The sequence below is a fragment of the Crinia signifera genome, chromosome 3, assembly GCF_055691185.1.
Source record: "Crinia signifera chromosome 3, ASM5569118v1, whole genome shotgun sequence".
NCBI classification, from domain to species: Eukaryota; Metazoa; Chordata; class Amphibia; order Anura; family Myobatrachidae; genus Crinia; species Crinia signifera.
This window is the reverse complement of record NC_139219.1, coordinates 165,971,237-165,997,735: the sequence shown is the minus strand read 5'-3', so window position 1 is coordinate 165,997,735 and position 26,499 is coordinate 165,971,237.

The window sequence follows — 26,499 nt, the reverse complement described above, 5'->3', positions numbered from 1 at the left end:
TCATTTTCACAGCCCAGTTGTACCACAATTGGTGAAACCCCTGGGGGTTTGAAATGTACACTATACCCCTAGATGAATTCCCTGAGGGGTGTAGTTTGCAAAATGGGGTGACTTGTGGGGGGGTTCCACTGTATTGGTGCTTTGGGAGTCTTGCTAATGCAACATAGCACCCACCATTCATTCCACCAAAATCTGTGCTGCAAAATCCAAAAATCACTCCTTCCCTTCTGAGTCCTGCCATGCGCCCAACTGGTATTTTTTGGTCACATGTGAGGCATTGCCGTACTCGGGAGAAATTGGGGCACAGACTTTGGGGTGCTTTGTCTCCTTCATTCCTTGTGAAAATGAAAAATTTTGAGCCAGAAGTGCATGTTTGTGTAAAAAAATGTAATTTTCCATTTTCACATCCCAGTTGTACCACAATTGGTGAAACCCCTGGGGGTTTGAAATGTACACTATACCCCTAGATGAATTCCCTGAGGGGTGTAGATTGCAAAATGGGGTGACTTGTGGGGGAGGTTCCTAACTTTTAGCACTTATGGTGCCTAGAAACCTACATGGTGCCTAAAAAAAAATCTCATAAAAAGGAGGCTCCAAAATCAAGTAGGTGCTCCTTCTATTATGAAGCCTGTGGTTTGGTCAACGTGCACACTAGGGCCACATATAGGATATTTTTGAAAACAAAAGAATTGGGGGAATCAATTTTTAGTCACATTTCTCTAGTAAAATCTACTGTATTCGTTAGAAAAATGTATTAAAATTGAAACTCTGCAAAAAAAAAGAAATTTTGAAATTTCACCTACACTTTGTTTTAATTCCTGTGAAACACCTAAAGGGTTAACAAACTTCCAAAATGCTGTTTTGAATACTGTGAGGGGTGCAGTTTTTGAAATGGCATTATTTATGGGGGTGTCTCACATACAAGTCCCTCAAAGTCACATCAGAACTGAACTGGTCCCTAAAAAATCAGTGTTTGAAATTTTCTTGAAAATTTGAGAATTTGCTATTCATATTGTAAGCCTCCTAGTGTCCAAAAAAATTAAAAGGAAGTTGAAATAATGATGGAAACATAAAGTAGACATATGGTCTATGTTAGTTATTAACTATTTTGAGTGGTATGATTATTTGTCTCACAAGCAGAAAATTTAACATTTTGCAAATTGCTAAATTTTCCATTTTTTCACGATATTTTGGTATTTTTCACAAAAAAACACAGACTGTATCGACCCAAATTTACCACTAACTTGAAGTACAATGTGTCACGAGAAAACAATCTCAAAATCACTGCGATAAGTAAAAGCAAAAAAAAGTTATCCCCACTTAAGTGAGACATGTCAGATTTGAAAAAAAGGGCTCTGTCATGAAGGCACAAACTGGCTCTGTCATGAAGGGGTTAATGGAATGCGCAAACGGCATTTGCATTTCAAAAGTGTCTAAAAATTGCCACTGGTGCAAACCAGGTCCTGATGGGCGAATTGATCCAAAAGCAACTTTGGTCAAGTACACAAATGGTTAATTTTCTCGCAGGTGTCCTCATTTTTAATCATAAACTCCCCTACATATACCCCAACATCATTAAGGACACCTGTGAGGGTTTGAGAGATGGAGATTGTGCAGAGTGGTGTGGAGCTGGGTGTTTGTGATTTTGATCATTTGAAGGAGCTGCGCAGGAGGAGGGAGGAAGCTGCGTGCAAGATTCAGGTACCCCGAGTACTGCATGCTTCACGTAGGTATTGTGCTAGGCTGTACCTGGACTCCCTCTTTGATCAACAGGTTGTGGGGATGTTTAGGCTGAACCACAATAACCTCTCAAACTTATATGAGCAGATGAGAGAGGATTTGGGGGTGCCAACTATGCAGTGTCGGGGCTGCAGAAATTAATGCGTGCCCTCTACTTCTTGGCCACAAGCTCCATTCAGTCTGTCGGAATAGAAAAAAGGTGTGTGGTGGAGCGCTATCTGGTTTATATTAATTAGATAAATGACCGATTGGGAATTACATTAATATTTAATATATCATATCATGAAAATCACACAAAAAAATTAATTAAAATAAAATCACAATGTAAAAGATAAAAACAATCAATGTGACAGTAATCACCTCTACATTGGACCTAGGTGTGGAAAGAATATATCTGGAAAGTCTCACTTGTTCCTAGTAATGCTCGCTTTTGTATATATGCTGGAATGGCGGGTGTCCATATACCTGGTTGTAGCCCCTCGTGAGGAAAGATGGCACACGTCTCACGGAATGGAGGGCTTCAAATACTTGGCAGGTGGTGGTGTCCCTTTATGTAAGTCCAGTGACTTGATATAGTTTGGAGAGCTGGTCCAAGCGAGAGTTGGTGTCTCAATAATTGTAGTCCACAAGGTCCAGTGTGAAGTGTCCGCGTAACGCGTTTCGTCATCCACAGATGGCTTTGACAAAGCCATCTGAATGGGTACTGTTCAGTAACACATGTACCCTGGAATAAATTTAATGGTTAGATTTTTACTACAGTAAGTCTGATGGTTGTTTCACATTAAATTAATATCAGTTGGTATGTAGTGTGTCTCAATGAGTCCATGGCATGGCCAACATATCTGGCAGCACTTTAATGTGCTATTTTGTTTGGCATTAGGCAATATGACATTGGCTCAATGAGCATGTAATATTATTCAAACATGCTGCATAAAGTTATTTAAACAATGAAGTTGACATTGAACCTATATTTGGTTTAAACTAGGGTGCAGGAGTGGATTGTAATGTAGCCTATTGTGCATGTTACATGGGTGTGTGTACTGTATGTGTAATGGTTTTACATTAATTTTGCTTAACTGCAGCCTCTGCAACAGGACCAATGCGTCAGCCTGTGTGTGGTGCGTGAGCACTTTGGGATTGATGATATGCAAACAAAATGGTGGACAGGTGTTACAAAACTTGCAAGGACAGCATTTCTTACCAGCATGCATCATAAATGTTTTTTTTTTTTTTTTCCCTTGGGAGACACATGGGTCTGGTGACCAATTATGTATGGGCAATATCTTGTTTTTTTATATATTATTAAAACATTTTTTACAAAGTGTATTTGTAAAAAAAATGCCTGCAATAATGCTGTATGGAGGCGTTTTAGCTATGACAACATGACAAGTATGTTTGGGGCCTGAGCAATTTAAACCTGTAACATTTAGTCTGTTAGTCATTTGACCAATACCAGCAGGAGTGGAACTACATGACCCAGCATCACCAACAATTTCAATCTATGACCATGACATTTACATAAGTTACCCTTGCTTATGTAGTTCCACACCAGCACTATTGTTATGCAAACATTACAAGAGAGCATTACAGTTATAAAACATTGCAATGAATGATGTACATGAAAATGTGTGAACACTTACCAGCTTGGGGTAGCATTGCAGGCCTATCCGACTCTGCCACATGGAGCCCAGGAAGGACATCTGGTGGTATGATTCGCTTGAGTTTTTTCTCATAGGAGGTATATGTGACGGGTTGGGTGGTGTCTCCTCCAGTGCGGGTGGCCTCTTTGATTTCAGTGGCCATCTTGGCTTTGAGTAGCCTTTTAATGTTGACCTTTCGCACTAGGGCCCATGAACCCTTAGCTACGCCACAGGAGGGAAGAGAGCCCTGCTCTGAGGAGTTTACAATCTAGTAGGAATGGGAGACAGACAGAGGTGCAAGCAAGTGGGTGGTGGCTTGATAGGATGTAGGCAGGCAGGGGGTCGGAGAATCAGTTTCAGGGATAGTTTATCCAGTGGAAGGGTACGCTTTGATGAATAGGTGAGTTTTCAGTGCCTGTTTGAAGCTTTGCAGGGTCGGGGAGAGTCTAATGGAGCGAGGGAGTGCATTCCACCAAAGGGGTGCAGCACGGACAAAGTCCTGAACTCTAGCGTGGGAAGCAGTGACCAGGATGGAGGAGAGACGACAGTCGTCGGCTGACCGTAGATGGTGGGAGGGTGTATGAATGGAGAGGAGGTTAGACATATATGGAGCAATGGAATTAGAGATGCCCCTGTATGTGAGTGTGAGGTGTTTGAAGAGGATTCTGTAGGGGAATGGGAGCCAGTGCAGATTTTGTTGAAGGGGTGTGGCAAAAGTAGAGCGTCGGGAGAGGAAGTTAAGCCTGGCTGCAGAGATGAGGACAGATTGGAGAGGAGCCAGTTGGGATCGAGCGAGGCCGGTGAGGAGAGTTGCACTCTGTGAGAGAAAAGGCCTGATGCGAGCAATGTTGCGTAACTGGAACCGACAAGAATGGGCCAGAACTTGGATGTGGGGTGCAAAGGAGAGAGAGGAGTCAAGAGTGACACCCAGACAGCGGAGTTGGGGAGCGGGGGAGATGGTGTTGGTAACTGTGATAGAGAAATTAGTAGGAGGTGTGGCTCTGGGTGGGGGAAAGATAATGAGTTCAGTTTTGTCCATATTGAGCTTCAGAGAGTGATCAGACATCCAGGAGGAGATAGCGGAGAGGCAGTTGGAAACCTGAGAGAGAACAGTGGGGGACAGATCAGGAGAGGAGAGGTAGATTTGTGTGTTATCCGCATAGAGGTGTTATTGGAGGCCAAATGAGTTATTGAGTGCACCCAGAGAAGCGGTCTACAGGGAGAACAGAAGGGGGCCAAGGACGGAACCCTGAGGGATACCAACAGGAAGGATGGAAGGTGGTGCAGTGTTGCCAGAGGCAGAGACTGAGAAGGAGCGGTTGGTGAGGTAAGAGGAAAACCAGTAGAAGACCGTGCCAGAGAGGCCAATGATTTGGAGTGTATGGAGGAGGAGAGGGTGATCCACAGTGTCAAAGGCAGCAGAGAGGTCCAAAAGGATAAGCAGAGAGAAGTGGCCCCTGGATTTGGCTGAGAGCAGGTCACTGGTGACTTTCACCAGGGCAGTTTCAGTGGAGTGCAGTGGGCGAAAGCAAGATTGAAGGGGATTAAGGATGGAGTCGTCAGAGAGGTAGCTGGTGAGACGCTGATTGGCTGAGAAAATAGCGCTACAAGCTCCCAGCTGCCGCTGCCCAGATATCAACTGCCTGGACCCCACTGCAGGGTCCAGCCAGCGGCGTCCAGGCAGCATGGGCTGGGAGTTTGTATGGCTATTTGCCAGGCAGAGGGTGGGAAGCGTTGCTAAATATGAAAAGACTGTCCGGATTCTGATGGGCTGAATTCTCTCAGCCAATCAGCGTCTGGGCAGTCTTTTCAAATTCAGCAGCACTTCCAGCCCGCTGCTTGGCAAATAGCGCTGTGCTACAAGCTTCCAGTCACAGCTGCCCGCCCCTGCAGCTTCAGCAACTCCCTGGGCTAGTGCCGGCAGCGGACCCCTAGAATCCTTGGGCCCCTGGGCAACTGCCCATTAAGCCCGATGGGAAAAACTGCACTGATTTAACTACATCCGAGAATGGTGACAAATCGGCCCCTCGGTACTAAGGTACTGTTAGAAAGCTGCTTCATATAGGTATCTTTTTCATTGCCATGAAAAGGTTTATAATTTATTGTTCATACAGAATATAATTATGTTGTAATAAAATACACTATACAATATATTTCTATACATCCATGGTATACACACCCAAATATACACAAATTATAGGCATGAATATTCTCTCGATCTATCCAGTCTAGTGATATTTTCAGATAACAGTACTTGTTCCCGGGTCACTGCTTGTGAGTCATTCACTGACATGCAATTACTGTAGCTTTCTATTGTATTATCACTTTACAAATAGAACATAAAGGAATAATTATCTATTGCAAAGCCTATTAAAGACAAGATTATATGGCACACTCTTTGACAGTATATTGTATGAATCACTTTCTCTTGTTAATGTGAAGATGTTGACAGTATATCCTGTAAGAGCCAAATATATTACTTTGTCGCTAATTTCAAACTATTCACTTACCTTCAATACTTCCTCTCAGCTCTGCAGCTAGAAAAATAATTGTTATTTATAACTTTATCTATTCAGAATATTAAACAGTGATTTTATTAGACAAAAAGGTGCTCAGCAGAGTGGCGCTTAAAATGATATGAATAATAAATAATGAATAATAAAAATCTGGACCCGTTAAGGGAGTGAAATTAACCAGATAAAAAAACTTTTATTACATAAAAGTATTACTCACAAAGTGCAAGTGCAAACAGAATTTAAGCAAGTAAAATGAAATGCAATACATTTGTATCAAATCGTTTATCTCACCATGAATTGGAGGTGTGGTGGGCTAGGTGCTTATAGATGGTATGGTCCCAGGTAGCAATAAAATGCACCACCGCACAGGCTTTGATAAACGAAGAAACAAATGGTCAGGTATTCTCCCGTCATCCTCATAATATGTTTTGGAAGTTAATCCTTCTTCAGATGTGGATCCAGAGCAAAACAGTCGGAAATACATACATTTTTAAGAGGAAGAGTTGATTAAGTAAAATTGAAAACTGGGAAGTAGAACTGTACAATCTTTTGTTAAAAATCTAGCAATTTGCTGTTTTGTCAGTTGCATATCTACAAAAGCAGGTTGCAGGTTGTGTGGTGCAAATGGGCCCCTGGCACACCTCCCAACTTTCTATTGTCTGCAAAAGGGACATCTACCTTCATGTCATTCTTGTCTGAAATGAAGGGGCATGATCTCAAAGGAAATGCTGGGTCTACCCCCCCCCCCCCCCACACACACACACACACACACTTTTCGTTACTGTGTCCAGGCTGACATCATACATCCTGCACCCATACATAATACTCACTTTTATAGTATGACGTTGGCACTGCAGAAACGGCTTAAGTATCAGTAATGGGCATTTCAGAAAAGTAAATGGGTGTTTACCATGAGGACACACAGAAACCACCCATTTAGTGAAGGCACTATCATGTCAACTAAATACAGTATAACAAAGACTCCTATGGCTATAATAATAATAATAATAATAATAACCTTACGTGCTTTGAAATTGTGCATCACTTTGAGGCCTTTGAACAATGTACAGAAAACAATGTTCGGTTTTAAAAGTTTTGTGCACTTTGATCATGTACTATACATGCGTGTATGTGCAGAAATGTGCATGTATGGCGGGTGGGTTCATCTTCTTTCACGGTTCTTGGAGATTCATCTGTAGGCGCTTTATGACATTTGCATTCCATATCAGGTAATTGTTGTTTGAGCTGATGCACAATCAGTTGCACATGTACCCATCTCAGAATCAGGCCAAGGAGATTCAACCACAAACCTGGTCCCCAAACATTACTGCACAGCCGTACAGCAATGGATATCATCATACTGTTTCTTGGCCAGAAGACTAATAAAATATACAAATTCAAACAATCTATGGTAGAACTACACCTTAGTTTAAAAAATCAAATAAATGTCTGTAACTGGTAAGTCAATTAAATATTAAAATACATTAATATTTGCAATGCATTTTGCAAGGGGCAGTTTTTCTTTCTGTGGGGGTGCAATTTTCTCGTCGCAGTCCACTGTTTAAAACTAGCAATCCATTTCATTTTGTATTAGGCCCAAAGGAACAGATGTATTAAGTCTTAACAAGAGATAAATGCAAGGGTGATTAAAGGGCCTTATTCTGGTTCAGGCAGCCAAACGTACGTACGTTCCGTATCAGCGTACGTTTCCCGTACGCGGACGGTGAGCGAAAGTCCACCCACAAAACATCCGCATACGGACGGCCACAAACACCGACAAAGGGGAGTGGCGTACACTTGAGCGTACGCCACCGTACACGGACGGATCTCCTCCTAGACACCGATAACTGGTGTACAACAGAGCGTACGCCACCGTATACGGACGGCTTTCGTCCGTTTTCACACCGACATCTTACGGCTATCTGAGCGTTTGCCACCTTGTACGGACGGGTCGCCTCTGTTTTCAATGGAAAACTCAGCGTATGTCACCGATCGTGAGAATTAGCGTAGGTCCGTGCACGCTGGCATACCCTTCACATATATGGCCCTAATAATCTAGCCTTTCAACTATGATTAAGCCAATTAAATGAATTATTCTAATTGTTCATCAATTAATGAACAGCCTAATAAAAATACATTTTAACTAAATAGTGGCCATGGCCTTAAAACATTGCTGAAACATCCTTGTAGCTGTTAGATGTGGTTTATGTATTTTTATCATAATTAAAAAAACTATGTTTGTATAAGAATGAAAAGGTTGACACATGTTGACTTGTGTAGATTGAGTGTGCTGCTGTTTCAAGTATATGAAAACACTTACTGAATGTGTGTAGATGGTTTCCAAATAACTACCTTGGCATATATAAGCAGGTCTTAAAAAGAATCTTAACTAAAATGAAACCAACCTTTACATGTAGAGAAGTGTAGAAAGATATGCTTTCAATGTGTTTGAGTGCTGTGTGTGTGGCTTGCAGGTAGTGAAATAATGGTTTGGACTTAATAGACTGCAGCATTGCTTATTACATTCAGGTGTATGTGTTTGAGTAGTAATCAGCGTTAATTAGCAGACCCAGGCGTCCGCTCTCATGCGTTATCTGTAGGGGTGGTATGGAGGTGGCGGTGGCGGCCGCCTGTTTTGTGTCCGAAATGCACGGTGCTTTCGACGATCGAGTGGTAGTAGCACCGTACATTTTTTGTGCACACCCCTGTGTACGCCCATGTTTACGCCCAGTTTCCCTCATTATTTCGGCCGCTCCCCTCAACATGCCCATATGCCGCCCACAATGACCGTACTCTTGCGGACAGGTTTTTTCACATGGAAAGACCCGTCCGTGAGCGTTGTGGAGTCGTCGCGCCTGCGCATTGCGGAAGGTACGCATGCGCAGATAAAAAAAAACCCGGAACGTACACTTACGGCCCAGCCGCCCGAACCAGAATAAACCCCAAAGAGAGATAAACGTCCAGCCAATCACGTCCCAACTGCCATGTTACAGGCTGTGTTTGAAAAAAGTCAGTAAGGAGCTGATTGGCTGGACGTTTATCTCTCTTTATCACCCTTGCATTTTTCTCTTGTTAATGCTTAATACATCTGCCTCAATGTGAGATAGACCAAGGGTGACCCGTAACAATGGCTTTGGTAGGCAAAAGAGATTAAGGGGCCAATTCTGGATCACACGCAGTTATCCGAATTCAGATGAGACTGACTTATATTTGCGAAGGCAGGAGAAATCTTTTGATGATCGGTGACCATCGAATGATTTCTCCTGCAGCGACGGCATGCAAAGGGATGTGTCTGCCTTACACATCCCCATGCATGGTTGTGAGTGGAAATGGAGGCGGGCCACCCTCTAATTCTGTCTTTCCCAATATTATAATTTCTCTTTGTATATTGTTTTTTTTTAACATACTCTTCTCCTGTTAATTTATTAATATAAAGTGATCTGCAGTGGTACTATACAATGCGGAAGAAACAACAGGAAGAAAACCAGAGTGGGTGTTACCAAACAAAGAGGTAAGGGCTCTTACATAATATAGCCTTATTTCTGTCATAGGACTGGCATACTGTTCACCAAACCAATTGAACAACACTATTTTTTATCTTATCATTGAAACTAAATATATTACACATTTTAGCAACTTTTAATTGCAGTCCTTATTGGCAAAACACAATTTTACCAACTCAATTTATTCCTGAAGATTATAAATGGGAAATTAACCCCTTCCTGACAGAGCTAGTTTTTGCGTTCCTGACAGAGCCATTTTTTTCAAATCTGACATGTCTCACTTAAGTGGGGATAACTTTTTTTTGCTTTTACTTATCCCAGTGGTTTTGAGATTGTTTTTTCGTGACACATTGTACTTCAAATTAGTGGTAAATTTGGGTCGATACAGTCTGTGTTTTTTTGTGAAAAATACCAAAATATCGTGAAAAAATGGAAAATTTAGCGATTTGCAAAATGTTAAATTTTCTGCTTGTGAGACAAATAATCTTACCACTCAAAATAGTGAATAACTAACATAGACCATATGTCTACTTTATGTTGACATCATTATTTCAACTTCCTTTTAATTTTTTGGGACACTAGGAGGCTTACAATATGAATAGCAAATTCTCAAATTTTCAAGAAAATTTCAAACACTGATTTTTTTAGGGACCAGTTCAGTTCTGATGTGACTTTGAGGGACTTGTATGTGAGACACCCCCATAAATGATGCCATTTCAAAAACTGCACCCCTCACAGTATTCAAAACAGCATTTTGGAAGTTTGTTAACCCTTTAGGTGTTTCACAGGAATTAAAACAAAGTGTAGGTGAAATTTCAAAATTTCTTTTTTTTTGCAGATTTGCAATTTTAATACATTTTTCTAAGGAACACAGTACATTTTACTAGAGAAATGTGACTAAAAATTGATTCCCCCAATTCTTTTGTTTTCATAAATATCCTATATGTGGCCCTAGTGTGCACGGTGACCAAACCACAGGCTTCATAATAGAAGGAGCACCTACTTGATTTTGGAGCCTCCTTTTTATGAGATTATTTTTTAGGCACCATGTAGGTTTCTAGGCACCATAACATGCTAAAAGTTAGGAACCCCCCCACAAGTGACCCCATTTTGCAAACTACACCCCTCAGGGAATTCAGCTAGGGGTATAGTGTACATTTCAAACCCGCAGGGGTTTCACCAATTGTGGTACAACTGGGCAGTGAAAATGAAAAATTATTTTTTTTACACAAAAATGCAGTTCTGGCTCCAAATTTGTCATTTTCAGAAGGTATGAAGGAGACAAAGCACCCCAAAATCTGTGCCCCAATTTCTCCCGAGTACAGCAATGCCTCACATGTGACCAAAAAATACCAGTTGGGTGCATGGCAGGACTCAAAAGGGAAGGAGTGATTTTTGGATTTTGCAGCTCAGATTCTGGTGGAATTTTGGTGGGTGCTATGTCGCATTAGCAAGACCCCCCAAGCACCAATACAGTGGAACCCCCCCACAAGTCACCCCATTTTGCAAACTACACCCCTCAGGGAATTCATCTAGGGGTATAGTGTACATTTCAAACCCCCAGGGGTTTCACCAATTTTGATACAAGTGGGCAGTGAAAATGAAAAATTACATTTTTTTACACAAAAATGCAGTTCTGGCTCAAAATTTTTCATTTTCAGAAGGTATGAAGGAGAAAAAGCACCCCAAAATCTGTGCCCCAATTTCTCCCGAGTACGGCAATGCCTCACATGTGACCAAAAAATACCAGTTGGGTGCATGGCAGGACTCAGAAGGGAAGGAGTGATTTTTGGATTTTGCAGCACAGATTCTGGTGGAATGAATGGTGGGTGCTATGTTGCACCAATACAGTGGAACCCCCCCACAAGTGACCCCATTTTGCAAACTACACCCCTCAGGGAATTCATCTAGGGGTATAGTGTACATTTCAAACCCCCAGGGGTTTCACCAATTTTGATACAAGTGGGCAGTGAAAATGAAAAATTACATTTTTTTACACAAAAATGCAGTTCTGGCTCACAATTTTTCATTTTCAGAAGGTATGAAGGAGAAAAAGCACCCCAAAATATGTGCCCCAATTTCTTCCGAGTACGGCAATGCCTCACATGTGACCAAAAAATACCAGTTGGGTGCATGGCAGGACTCAGAACGGAAGGAGTGATTTTTGGATTTTGCGGCTCAGATTCTGGTGGAATTTTGGTGGGTGCTATGTCGCATTAGCAAGACCCCCCAAGCACCAATACAGTGGAACCCCCCCACAAGTCACCCCATTTTGAAAACTACACCCCTCAGGGAATTCATCTAGGGGTATAGTGTACATTTCAAACCCCCAGGGGTTTCACCAATTTTGATACAAGTGGGCAGTGAAAATGAAAAATTACATTTTTTTACACAAAAATGCAGTTCTGGCTCAAAATTTTTCATTTTCAGAAGGTATGAAGGAGAAAAAGCACCCCAAAATCTGTGCCCCAATATCTCCCGAGTACGGCAATGCCTCACATGTGACCAAAAAATACCAGTTGGGTGCATGGCAGGACTCAGAACGGAAGGAGTGATTTTTGGATTTTGCAGCACACATTCTGGTGGAATGAATGGTGGGTGCTATGTTGCACCAATACAGTGGAACCCCCCCACAAGTCACCCCATTTTGCAAAGTACACCCCTCAGGGAATTCATCTAGGGGTATAGTGTACATTTCAAACCCCCAGGGGTTTCACCAATTTTGATACAAGTGGGCAGTGAAAATGAAAAATTACATTTTTTTACACAAAAATGCAGTTCTGGCTCACAATTTTTCATTTTCAGAAGGTATGAAGGAGAAAAAGCACCCCAAAATATGTGCCCCAATTTCTTCCGAGTACGGCAATGCCTCACATGTGACCAAAAAATACCAGTTGGGTGCATGGCAGGACTCAGAACGGAAGGAGTGATTTTTGGATTTTGTGGCTCAGATTCTGGTGGAATTTTGGTGGGTGCTATGTCGCATTAGCAAGACCCCCCAAGCACCAATACAGTGGAACCCCCCCACAAGTCACCCCATTTTGCAAACTACACCCCTCAGGGAATTCATCTAGGGGTATAGTGTACATTTCAAACCCCCAGGGGTTTCACCAATTTTGATACAAGTGGGCAGTGAACATGAAAAATTACATTTTTTACACAAAAATGCAGTTCTGGCTCAAAATTTTTCATTTTCAGAAGATATGAAGGAGAAAAAGCACCCCAAAATCTGTGCCCCAATTTCTCCCGAGTACGGCAATGCCTCACATGTGACCAAAAAATACCAGTTGGGTGCATGGCAGGACTCAAAAGGGAAGGAGTGATTTTTGGATTTTGCAGCTCAGATTCTGGTGGAATTTTGGTGGGTGCTATGTCGCATTAGCAAGACCCCCCAAGCACCAATACAGTAGAACCCCCCCACAAGTGACCCCATTTTGCAAACTACACCCCTCAGGGAATTCATCTAGGGGTATAGTGTACATTTAAAACCCCCAGGGGTTTCACCAATTTTGATACAAGTGGGCAGTGAAAAAGAAAAATTACATTTTTTACACAAAAATGCAGTTCTGGCTCAAAATTTTTCATTTTCAGAAGGTATGAAGGAGAAAAAGCACCCCAAAATCTGTGCCCCAATTTCTCCCGAGTACGGCAATGCCTCACATGTGACCAAAAAATACCAGTTGGGTGCATGGCAGGACTCAAAAGGGAAGGAGTGATTTTTGGATTTTGCAGCTCAGATTCTGGTGGAATTTTGGTGGGTGCTATGTCGCATTAGCAAGACCCCCCAAGCACCAATACAGTAGAACCCCCCCACAAGTGACCCCATTTTGCAAACTACACCCCTCAGGGAATTCATCTAGGGGTATAGTGTACATTTAAAACCCCCAGGGGTTTCACCAATTTTGATACAAGTGGGCAGTGAAAAAGAAAAATTACATTTTTTACACAAAAATGCAGTTCTGGCTCAAAATTTTTCATTTTCAGAAGGTATGAAGGAGAAAAAGCACCCCAAAATCTGTGCCCCAATTTCTCCCGAGTACGGCAATGCCTCACATGTGACCAAAAAATACCAGTTGGGTGCATGGCAGGACTCAGAAGGGAAGGAGTGATTTTTGGATTTTGCAGCACAGATTCTGGTGGAATGAATGGTGGGTGCTATGTTGCACCAATACAGTGGAACCCCCCCACAAGTCACCCCATTTTGCAAACTACACCCCTCAGGGAATTCATCTAGGGGTATAGTGTACATTTCAAACCCCCAGGGGTTTCACCAATTTTGATACAAGTGGGCAGTGAAAATGAAAAATTACATTTTTTTACACAAAAATGCAGTTCTGGCTCAAAATATTTCATTTTCACAAGGAATGAAGGAGACAAAGCACCCCAAAATCTGTGCCCCAATTTCTCCCGAGTACGGCAATGCCTCATGTGTGACCAAAAAGTGGCAGGACTCAGAAGGGAAGGAGTGATATTTGGAGTTTGCAGCACAAATTCTGGTGGAATTTTGGTGGGTGCTATGTCGCATTAGCAAGACCCCCCAAGCACCAATACAGTGGAACCCCCCCACAAGTCACCCCATTTTGAAAACTACACCCCTCAGGGAATTCATCTAGGGGTATAGTGTACATTTAAAACCCCCAGGGGTTTCACCAATTTTGATACAAGTGGGCAGTGAAAAAGAAAAATTACATTTTTTACACAAAAATGCAGTTCTGGCTCAAAATTTTTCATTTTCAGAAGGTATGAAGGAGAAAAAGCACCCCAAAATCTGTGCCCCAATATCTCCCGAGTACGGCAATGCCTCACATGTGACCAAAAAATACCAGTTGGGTGCATGGCAGGACTCAGAAGGGAAGGAGTGATTTTTGGATTTTGCGGCTCAGATTCTGGTGGAATGAATGGTGGGTGCTATGTGGCATTAGCAAGACCCCCGAAGCACGGTGAAATTATGAACCTAATATTCCATAGATGTGTGGTATAATTTAAAACACTCCTTTATACATAGGCCGGGTTTGTCGGGGCAAGTGTCACACTGGAAAATAGTTTGCTTTCTTATTCCCTTTTTATAGCAAACTTTGCACCTTTTTTGTGTCCTGCCCTTTTTTCCAGTGGAGGGGATTTCATCAGGAAAATGCTGCCCTGGTACAATACGGGGGCCAGTACTAGAAGTACTGGGGCCCTCTGCCTGCTGGTTCCCAAATATTAGGCCCTTTATGACTTCCTCTTGAAAGTGCATAAATGTCCCCCTCTGGCCGGTAGAACGGAATAGCACGTAAGCGTTATACAGTGCCATCTGGATGATATACACGGCCACCTTCTTGTACCAGATTTTTGTTTTCCGCAGGGCACTGTACGGCTTCAGTACCTGATCTGAAAGATCCACTCCGCCCATGTACCTATTGTAATCCAGGATACAATTAGGTTTTGAGGTGTGGGTACTGGTACCTCGTACAGGGACGGAGGTGGTACTGTCTCCGTGAATTGTTGTCAGTATAAGGACATCCCTCTTGTCCTTATATTTGACCAACAACATATTTTCGGTGCATATTCCCCTGCTTTCACCCCTTCTCATTACTTGGGCAATGTGCGTTTTTGGGAGGCCTCTTTGGTTCTTGCGCACAGTACCGCAAGCTGCTGTACCTCTTGAACCAAGGGCCTTAAACAGGGGGATGCTAGTGTAAAAGTTATCCACATAGAGGTGATAACCTTTATCCAGGAAGGGGTGCACTAAATCCCAGACAATTTTCCCACTAACACCTACGAGGGAGGGGGGGCATTCTGGCGGTTGAATTCTTGAATCCTTCCCTTCATAAACCCTAAACCTGTGGGTGTACCCTGAGGTGCTTTCACACAGTTTATACATTTTTATGCCATACCTTGCCCTCTTACTGGGAAGGTACTGGCGGAATTTAACCCTTCCTTTAAAATGTATAAGGGACTCGTCGATACAAATAAATTTTTCAGGGATGTACACCTCTTCAAATTTGGCACTGAAATGATCAATGACCGGCCTGACTTTGAATAGCCGGTCAAAGGTGGGATCATCTCTGGGTGGGCACTGTGCATTATCGGTGTAATGTATGAATTTAAGAATTGTCTCAAATCGAGTCCGGGGCATGGCCATACGGTAAAATGGAGTACTGTACAGAACATCTGTACTCCAATATTGCCTAATTTCTGGCTTTTTTACTATGCCCATATGAAACACCAGACCCCAAAACGTCATCATCTCTACTGCATCTACAGGGGTCCACCTAGCAAATGATGACGTGGGGTTTTGAGCAATAAACTGCTGGGCATATAAATTAGTTTGGTCCACCATTAAATTTATAAAATCATCAGAGAAAAATAATTTGAAAAAGTCAATTTCTCTGAGACCTGTGGAATCAAATTGGATTCCTGGCATGGCCAAAAACTCAGGAACCTGGGGCTCAAAATTGTCTGGTGGTGGGGTCCATACTAGATCAATTATTGGGGGGGGAATCTCAGCTGATCTACGGGGGCGTCTTTGAGGGGGTCCCTCATCAGCAGAGGAGGAAGAGGAGCTTAAGGCAAATCCTTCAAATTCCCCGCTTGCATCACTGGCTGTGTCAGAGTCAGAAGCAAGCATGGCATATGCCTCCTCCACTGAATACATTCTCCTGGATGATTGGGAGGACATTTGGGAGGACATTTGGGAGGACATTTGGGATGCCATTTTTATTTTTGTGTTACCGGTAGTGAAATGTTTCAACACGTGTATAGTGTAGGGGGGGGCACAAACTTTATTTCAATCCGGGGGGTATGTAGTGTATAGTGTGTATGTAGTGCAGAAAAAAAAAAAAAATACTTTATACCAATAAAAAAAAAAAAAAATGAAGGTGTTAAAAAAAAAAAAAATGAAGGGGTTAAAAAAAAAAAAAAGGAAGGGGTTAAAAAAAAAAAGGTCCTGCGCCAAAAATTGAGCACAGATGTTGGTCAGTAACGTCTGTCACTGAACAGCGCTCAAAGGCAACAGGAATTTGATCAAAAAAAAAAAAAAAAATAGATCAACCCTGTGCCGAAAGAGATGATCAGTGATGTACGTCACTGATCAGCGCACAGCGGCCACAGGACACCCACAAAATCACAGTGTGTGTAAAAAAAAAAATTAAAAAAATACCCCACAGCACACACACAAAAAAAAAAGGTGATCAGTGATGCGACACTGATTACCAGTGAGGTGCAGCAGGTGCACAACCTTTGGTGCAACTGACAGGTATATATAAAAAAAAAAAAACCTCTGTACCCCCAAAAAAGTTGCTGATCACCTCAGATATAGTGATCAGCACAAAAGGCGGGGACAGCAGACACAAAATTTAGCACTCTCTATCACTATCTCTCTCTATCTCTCTATCTCTCACTATCTATCACTATCTATCACTCTATGACACTGCAGCAGCAGCACTGACAGGTATATCTATATATTAAAAAAAACCTGCGCCCCCAAAAAGTTGCTGATCAGTTAATTTATACTGATCAGCACAAAAGGAGGGGGCAGCAGTCAGTTATATAAAAAATATATAGCACAATCTGTCACTATCTCTCTCTATCTCTCTCTATCTCTCTCTCTCTATCTCTCTCTATCTCTCTATAACTATCACACTGCAGCAGCACAAAATATAGCACTCTGTCAGTAGGCCTCTCTCTCTATCTCTCTCTCTCTCTCTCTATCTATAACTATATCACACTGCAGCAGCACAAAATATAGCACTCTCTGACACTATCTCTCTCTCTATCTCTCTCTATCTCTCTCTATCTCTCTCTCTCTATCTCTCTCTATCTCTCTATAACTATCACACTGCAGCAGCACAAAATATAGCACTCTGTCAGTAGGCCTCTCTCTCTATCTCTCTCTCTCTCTCTCTATCTATAACTATATCACACTGCAGCAGCACAAAATATAGCACTCTCTGACACTATCTCTCTCTCTATCTCTCTCTATCTCTCTCTATCTCTCTCTCTCTATCTCTCTCTATCTCTCTCTATCTCTCTCTATCTATCTAGCTAGTACACTGCAGCAGCACAATTTCACAGGAAGGCACAATTATTGAACAGGATCCAGGAAGCAATCAGCAGCGATCAGGTAAGTATTGCAGCAAGTATTCTGGTCAGTATGGCGGCAGGGGGGTACGGTGACCGCACTGCACGCTTTCCAGACCGGAATGGCGTCTGCAGTGCAGTCACCGTTAGTTTAAATCCCCCTCCTTGGCTGTGATTGGTCCGTCGGACCGACGGACCAATCACGGCCTTTGGGGGCGGGCGGGGTGAGGTGGGGTGACACCAGTGTCACCCTTACACCCCGCGGTGATTGGTGCTGTACTTTACAGCACCAATCACCTCTGATCCCGTGTCACCGGCGAACGTTATTCGCCGGTGACACAGGAAAACGCTGTGAATGGCTGTTCACACTGAACAGCCAATCACAGCGATCGCCGACGGGGGGGCGGCATCGCAGCCCCCCCGGGGCATGCACGGACATGTCTGCTGTCAGGGACAGCAGACATGTTGAAACTGTCACCGCGTCTATAGACGCGGTGACAGTTTAAATCCATGACGTACATTTACGCCATGTGTCGGGAAGTGCTTCCCGACCATGACGTAAATGTACGTCAAATGTCGGGAAGGGGTTAAGTAAAGTTAATATCTCTGTTCCATACTGTTTTACAGGTCTTCAGATCATTGTTCTTCTCCTTAACTGTGTAAAGCAAAAAAGGAAAAACACGAGCACTTTTGAATAACGGTGCCCTGTCTGCTTGTTGTAATCCAGGGTTATTACAGTCCACATCCAGCCAGGCAGTCACCATCACAAATTGATTCAACCATCAATTCTAGCAGTCATTAAAACGGCTAGAAGTCCCAGCCAAGCTGATGAATTGCAGCTGAATGTGAAATGAGACGCTGAGTCCCTTTCCCACCATCTAATATCAAAGGCTATTGTGTTCCTGAAAAGTAAAGGTCGGAGGTTCAGCAAGTTCAACAATAGACCCAGACAAATTAGAAGGTCCTATTCACACTAGCATTCCAAAGTGGACTTGTCTGTAAGTGTCCTTTCCATATTTTGTTGTGGTGCCTTTACATTCTGCTATTTCAGTAGTTAAAATATTTAGCACTTACAGTAATTGTATACTTGGAATTAATACATACAGTATGATGAGATAATGAGAGTATATTTACATATTTTTGTCGTTTATTTAATTACTGGAAAACGGCATCAGTGGTTATTGTCTGTTATAATAAAACGGTAAGCACTCAAATATCTATATGGAAATAATTGAATCCTTCTGATATAAGTAAAAGGCTCTTCTCATTAAAAAGTTTAATCTCTTGTTAACTAAAAATGTACAGTATATATTCTTTTATCACATATACACAGTTGGATTTTTTTCTTTCTGTACAATCATGGTAGTGTACAAAGTTACCATTGCTACATACATTATTTACTCAGTTGTATCATTAAACTACAATGGGCAGTGGTGCAGATTTTAGGCTTCGGTAAAGCTATTGGGGTGATTATTTTGCCACGGGAAGGCATTAAGCAATTTCTTTTAAAGTTTCAGATTTTCTGCCACACCACACTAACTTTACATGTCTGCCCATAATGAGGAGAAGGTAATCAGGATAATACATAGGTAATACGGGCAGATTATTGAGAATGCACACACTGCATAATATCAAGACCTTTCAGCTACTAATTCCGGTCAAGGCCCAGTGGTCAGATAATCAAAACCAAGTGTTTCTGGGAGTTTTTTGATCATTTCATGTCTACACACTGTGCAATAAAACAAGCCAATCACCAATAATTGTATAGTGTGTACCTAGGGTAACACTAGCTTGTGCACTGTCTCCTGGATTCTACTCAGTGTCCTTCAGAAAACACATTCTGGTTTCTATGGGCCTAATTCAGACCTGTTTGCATGGCTGCGATATCGCAGGCTAACCAATTACCGATACACTGCGCATGCGTACAGACCATATGGATGTGCAAGGCCATCCTGCAATACAATTCTTGTACTATTTTATTGCTGTTATATGCATGTTGATTGACAGAAAGCCGGCGTTTGAGGATGGTATCCAGCCATTTTCTGGGAGTGTCAGGGAAAATGCAGGCATTTTAAGGGAAGGCGTGTGATGTCAGCTCTGGCCCCAAACAGCCTGCTTCTATCGCAGCCACTGAGTATGTCCTGTGTTACTTACAGACTGCTCCCAGTGGAAACATCATTCGATTGTGAGTGACTTGCAAATGGATTTGCATCTAATTGCCAATCCAGCTAATTTTCGCAAGCCGTGTTAAGCAATTCGTAGGTTTGCACAGGATTTCACTTGTATACCAGATCGCAGGGCTCCAGAAATTAGCAGCACATCGATCAGGTCTGAGTAAGGTCCAATAAAACAAAGAACTCTTTCTGGTGGCATTTGCTCAAAGATAAGTTAGCATGCAAATTCCAGCACGATCTGACAATACTGTATATAAATCTGACCCCCAATTTTATTGCAAGTAAACAAATCCAATTTGTAGCTTGTTGACAGTGGATATCACAATTTAGTGGCTAATATTCAAAGCTGACATGAAGCTGATGAAAAGTACACCAATCACACTGTGCTCACCAATATACGGTGTAATAAAGATTGCTGCTGGTCATGTTAGTAGAACATATTTTTCATCCCTGCACTGAACTTACATTAATAAGGGGGTGATTCAGGTTGGCTCGCAAAGAAAATTTGGTTTGCTAATGGACAAAACCAAGTGGGGCTGATGTAACATGTGCAGGGTGAGTTATTTTGGCCAGTGTTTGTTTCTGTGCAGGGTAAATACTGGCCATTTTATTTTGACACTGGAATTTAGATATCAATCCGATGTAAACACCCCACCCAAATCTAACTCTCTCTGCACATATTACATCAGCCCCACCTGCAGTTTGCATGGTTTTGTTTATTAGCAAACCAAGGGAGTCATTCTGGTTGATTAGCAAAGCAGCTTTGTGATTCAACTAAACACTGCCCGCACGAATGCCCGCCCACTGCTTGCCAATTTTCATCTGTGGAGACTGATTTATACTTGCGGCCATTTCCCCGAAGACAGACGCCCGCTCCCGGCTCCCTGCGTCACGGCTGAATGAACAGGGGAACGCCCTGCATTCCATGAAACATAAGCGTTCATATGTGTGCAACCCATGCCCACCGCCCCACGCACCCCTATACAAGTCACAGCGTCCGCTCACAAATGGAGCATGCACATGTACATAAATGCTTATGCTTATGCGAGCGCATGGGGAGCAATCAGATTAGAATGAACTCCCAAATGTGCTTTGCGAGCCAAACTGAATCAGCCCCTAGATGTCACAGAAAAGAAACTGAACTCGTTCTATCTATAATAATTCTGTGTGGAAGAAGCTGCATTTGTTAGTGTGCACCTCCCTGCCCTTCCTTATCTCCAGAACACAACTGCATGTACAGTGATAGGACCTGTGCCTGGCTGCAATTGAAGTACTTATCTACCCCATCTAATTATTTGTAACTCCTTCACATACTCTAGGCATTTACACAGGGCAGTCTACATTCTGTTGTTAAAACCTTATTGCCCGAGTCAAATAAACGAAGGTGGATAATAGAATTTACAGTATGCTACTATACAGACACATTTAGAAAAATATAATAGGCTCTATAAAGTGTAGTTAGTAAATTGTAGTATATGGCAAAACAGAGTCATAAATCTTCAGGAAATTATTAGGGAAAATAATATATTATTAACAATATATTTAATTTTTTTCTAAAAAAAATTGCTATTACAGTTATTACACAGTAATCATTTGTAATTCAATGAAAACAATAAAAAATATTTTTTGTATCTCTATAGGTGGGTGCACACGCTAAAATTGTGGCTATCGATTTTGACTATGTAGTTAAATTGTTAGCAAGTTATTAAAAATCACTGCCATCCAATGCCGATATGTGTCCCTGCATGTGTATCCGATCCCGGTACACATCCGGGTCCCTAAGGCCACCGATATCGCATCAATTTTGGCGGCCGCTGAATCGCAGTATGTAGCACTGGTAGCAGATCTAGAATGCTAAAAGTCAGCATTTTGGAATGTACCAGTTTATACAAAGAATTACTGTTCATACTGTAGTAATAAGATGTTCCATCAAAATGCTGAAAAAAGTATTAACTGTGGCAGAATCATTTGAAACCCTTGTTTCCTTCATCTGATAGTGTCCTCATCTGCATCCATTTTAATCAGAACCATTGATTCAGAAACATACTGTATGCCAAAATCAAACATCTAAGTAATGTTAAGTTTTACAGAAAGTGGCAGAACATAAGTCTTAAATGTGTGAAATGTTTAAACTTTTATCTTTGAAATCCTCTTCTGTTTAAATTTACCATAAAATTCAAAATGAAATAAAACAACATTCCAAATGTGAATCGTTTTAAATATATTAATTATGTCAAGGACCCAGATGTTGTTAAGTTTGTTAAGTAAATGCTCCTCTGGGTAGCTTTAGTTAACAAAGTACAGTAAGAAGTCAAGGACAAACTCAGATTCTACTTATCATTTATCTAGCATTTTTATTTTTAGAAGATTATAGCTAGAGTTTGATTGGTTGCCCAGGGCAACATCTCCACTTTTTGTAAACCCGCACTTTAGAAATAAACCTCAAGATTTCTACAAGGGTAATGGGTTCCATATACGTTATTCAGAAGAAAGTTTATCAGTAAATAACAATACATAGGCACACACAAATATTTATGGATGCACTGCCTGTACTTATCCCTTACAACCATTTACTTACCACATCACTTTGCGGATCCTGAAAAAAACTAACAGGGGGGAGTGGGCATAATTATTGTGGAGGAAGGGGAGTGGGTAGGAGTGGGATTGGTAAAATGTGTGAGAGGATGATTTACTCACTATGAATATAACAGCAAACTAATGGTCATTGGAAGACCATCACAATACTAAGTAAAAATTGTGATAATCCAATATGATTATCAGACACTAAAAATAAAACACGGTAACAACCATATAACAACACTTTTTTTCATACTGTATAAAGATGCCCAAAAGCTGAGGTGAGTTGAAGTTTAGTGGCAGTGAGATGTATAGTAACAGCCATAGGAATATTATAAGTGAGAAGCTCAGAATAGAGGAAATGAGTGTGTCATGCAGCAAAGTTACCAAGGAATTTGGAGATAGAGTAGGACCAGGGTGAGAGAGGACCCCAAGCTGCCAACTTGCTGTCCCTTAGGATAAGAGTATACCAAATGAGAGTTCCGTGACAGAAGTGTTGTCAGATGGGGAGATCCAAAATTTAATGATGGCTAAGAGGTTCAAGGAGTCACATACAAAATGGCTGTAATTGTATAAGAAAATGTTACTACTTTATGCTAATGAAAGTATCTATTCAACCATTGTGAGGGATCATGTGTTTAAAAGCAGAAACCAGGACTGTCCATTATTTTATTTTTTTGCCAGCCACCGCTTATATCATGTAAAAGAGAAGCAGAAAAAGCTGTTTAGAGCGCTGGTCGTGGTTGTTTGGCTCAGGGTGAGCTGCTGCAACAAGGGATTATAAGTTTAAGGAGAAAAAAAGATAACTCTTTTTTTGGGGGCACTAACTTTTATTTAATTGTTTTTCATTTATTTGCTCAATATGTATAGGGGATAGTCCAAAAAACTGTACAGCTGAAATTCCTGGAGTACTTGGGATATGAGGAGAAATATTTTTCTAACAGTGAGAGAGGAAAAAGGGATTTTAAAGGTGAAAATAAATTGGTGTATGTGAGTTTCAAAAGAGAGCTCAATTTAAATTATATGCAGCGGCTTCTGACTATCAAAACAGCTTTGGTATATCTGGTTCTATCAGGTCTAACTTTAACCAATCAATACCCACTTAAAAAGTGGTGAATGTTTCAGCTGGTTATAGTCAATTTGCCCATATCTGGTGCTCCACAGAACACCCTGGGCAGTTGATCTGTCTAGCTGAATTTTTTTGTTTTTTTAATTGCTTAGTGATTGTGCCATAATCCTTTCTGCTAAATGGGGTATTACCCCTTTAGGCAAAGCATATGTGAAAAAAGAAATAATAACAAGTGATATATAGTGAATGGCGATAATATTCTAGTATGGTGGTGTCAGCCACTTTTGGAGGGTCCTAGTTTAGATGGTAACCCTTGTGTACGATTGCATTTAAGGTTGTGCACCTTTTTTGTCTGAGCTTGAGTAGTAGGAAAGTTAGTGTGCACCCCTATGGTCCCAACTGCTCTCTGTTTGCCCGTGTGCCTGTGAGGCAGTGAACGGGCTAAACCGTGTGCAGATTAAGGGGCCACTCAATGGGGGCAACAGAAGAAAGTAAACTGGGATCTGCTTTTGGGGCTTAGCTCCCGGATCACCCCTGTTGAAATAACAGCGCAGGGGGTCACTCTCTGGCTAGCCGCAATGAGAGTCCCTTAGTGGGAGTAGTAGAATAGAAATGATAGGACTTGAAAGTGTAGTACTTCACAATTCAGTGTGGTTAGTTAAATAGTGGATATATATACACTTTTGTATGTTTCCTAAACCGTGCCTATAATCAACACCCTACAATAACGGTTATTATGCCCCTCAGGGTCTCGCTATTTTGGCACAGAATAATAAGGGTAAGTGTATGTGCACACACACACACACGTGTATATGTCACAGTTTATGCCTAAATTCTATTCCGCAAAATACTAGCAGTTGTGCCCCTCAAGATATCACTAATTTGGCACAAATGCCACAGATATATCGTTTAACACTGGCTGAAAAAAACATAATATAACAGTTTTGTCTACTCCCACAAATTCAACACACTGCTTAGCTCAGATTATGGGCAACATATGTCTCCGATGGAATTCCTACTATTCCTTACAATATCCGCTCAGATATGCAAATATAAGATAATCACACTAATACATTATTAGGAGGTATAAGTAATATAGGTTATGCCTAGATCCCTTTGTCAAATATACTGGGTAAGGTACAGCACAGTCGTTTACACACAATGTAACAACCTTAATTACTACTTATCCTTCATGTGTGATCTGCACATTCAAACATGCGAACACAGGGTACTCATACTAATACATTGTTAATCAGGTATAAGCAATCTTGGTTTAGCCTGAGCCCTATATCATGTGTGCAGGGTAAGCTACAATACATTTTTGTGGACACAATGTCCCAACCAAATCATTACTTATCCTTCCTGTATGATATCATATATGCTTCAATAGCACCAGGGTCCTCTCAAGGGCCGACCCTCCACCTTGCTGGACGCGTGTTTCGCCGTGTGATAGACAGGCTTGTTCACTGGTGAACAAGCCTGTCTATCACACGGCGAAACGCGCGTCCAGCAAGGTGGAGGGACGGCCCTTGAGAGGACCCTGGTGCTATTGAAGCATATATGATGTCATACAGGAAGGATAAGTAATGATTTGGTTGGGACATTGTGTCCACAAAAATGTATTGTAGCTTACCCTGCACACATGATATAGGGCTCAGGCTAAACCAAGATTGCTTATACCTGATTAACAATGTATTAGTATGAGTACCCTGTGTTCGCATGTTTGAATGTGCAGATCACACATGAAGGATAAGTAGTAATTAAGGTTGTTACATTGTGTGTAAACGACTGTGCTGTACCTTACCCAGTATATTTGACAAAGGGATCTAGGCATAACCTATATTACTTATACCTCCTAATAATGTATTAGTGTGATTATCTTATATTTGCATATCTGAGCGGATATTGTAAGGAATAGTAGGAATTCCATCGGAGACATATGTTGCCCATAATCTGAGCTAAGCAGTGTGTTGAATTTGTGGGAGTAGACAAAACTGTTATATTATGTTTTTTTTCAGCCAGTGTTAAACGATATATCTGTGGCATTTGTGCCAAATTAGTGATATCTTGAGGGGCACAACTGCTAGTATTTTGCGGAATAGAATATAGGCATAAACTGTGACATATACGTGTGTGTGTGTGTGCACATACACTTACCCTTATTATTCTGTGCCAAAATAGCGAGACCCTGAGGGGCATAATAACCGTTATTGTAGGGTGTTGATTATAGGCACGGTTTAGGAAACATACAAAAGTGTATATATATCCACTATTTAACTAACCACACTGAATTGTGAAGTACTACACTTTCAAGTCCTATCATTTCTATTCTACTACTCCCACTAAGGGACTCTCATTGCGGCTAGCCAGAGAGTGACCCCCTGCGCTGTTATTTCAACAGGGGTGATCCGGGAGCTAAGCCCCAAAAGCAGATCCCAGTTTACTTTCTTCTGTTGCCCCCATTGAGTGGCCCCTTAATCTGCACACGGTTTAGCCCGTTCACTGCCTCACAGGCACACGGGCAAACAGAGAGCAGTTGGGACCATAGGGGTGCACACTAACTTTCCTACTACTCAAGCTCAGACAAAAAAGGTGCACAACCTTAAATGCAATCGTACACAAGGGTTACCATCTAAACTAGGACCCTCCAAAAGTGGCTGACACCACCATACTAGAATATTATCGCCCTTCACTATATATCACTTGTTATTATTTCTTTTTTCACATATGCTTTGCCTAAAGGGGTAATACCCCATTTAGCAGAAAGGATTATTGCACAATCACTAAGCAATTAAAAAAACAAAAAAAATCAGCTAGACAGATCAACTGCCCAGGGTGTTCTGTGGAGCACCAGATATGGGCAAATTGACTATAACCAGCTGAAACATTCACCACTTTTTAAGTGGGTATTGATTGGTTAAAGTTAGACCTGATAGAACCAGATATACCAAAGCTGTTTTGATAGTCAGAAGCCGCTGCATATAATTTAAATTGAGCTCTCTTTTGAAACTCACATACACCAATTTATTTTCACCTTTAAAATCCCTTTTTCCTCTCTCACTGTTAGAAAAATATTTCTCCTCATATCCCACGTACTCCAGGAATTTCAGCTCTACAGTTTTTTGGACTATCCCCTATACATATTGAGCAAATAAATAAAAAACAATTAAATAAAAGTTAGTGCCCCCAAAAAAATAGTTATCTTTTTTTCTCCTTAAA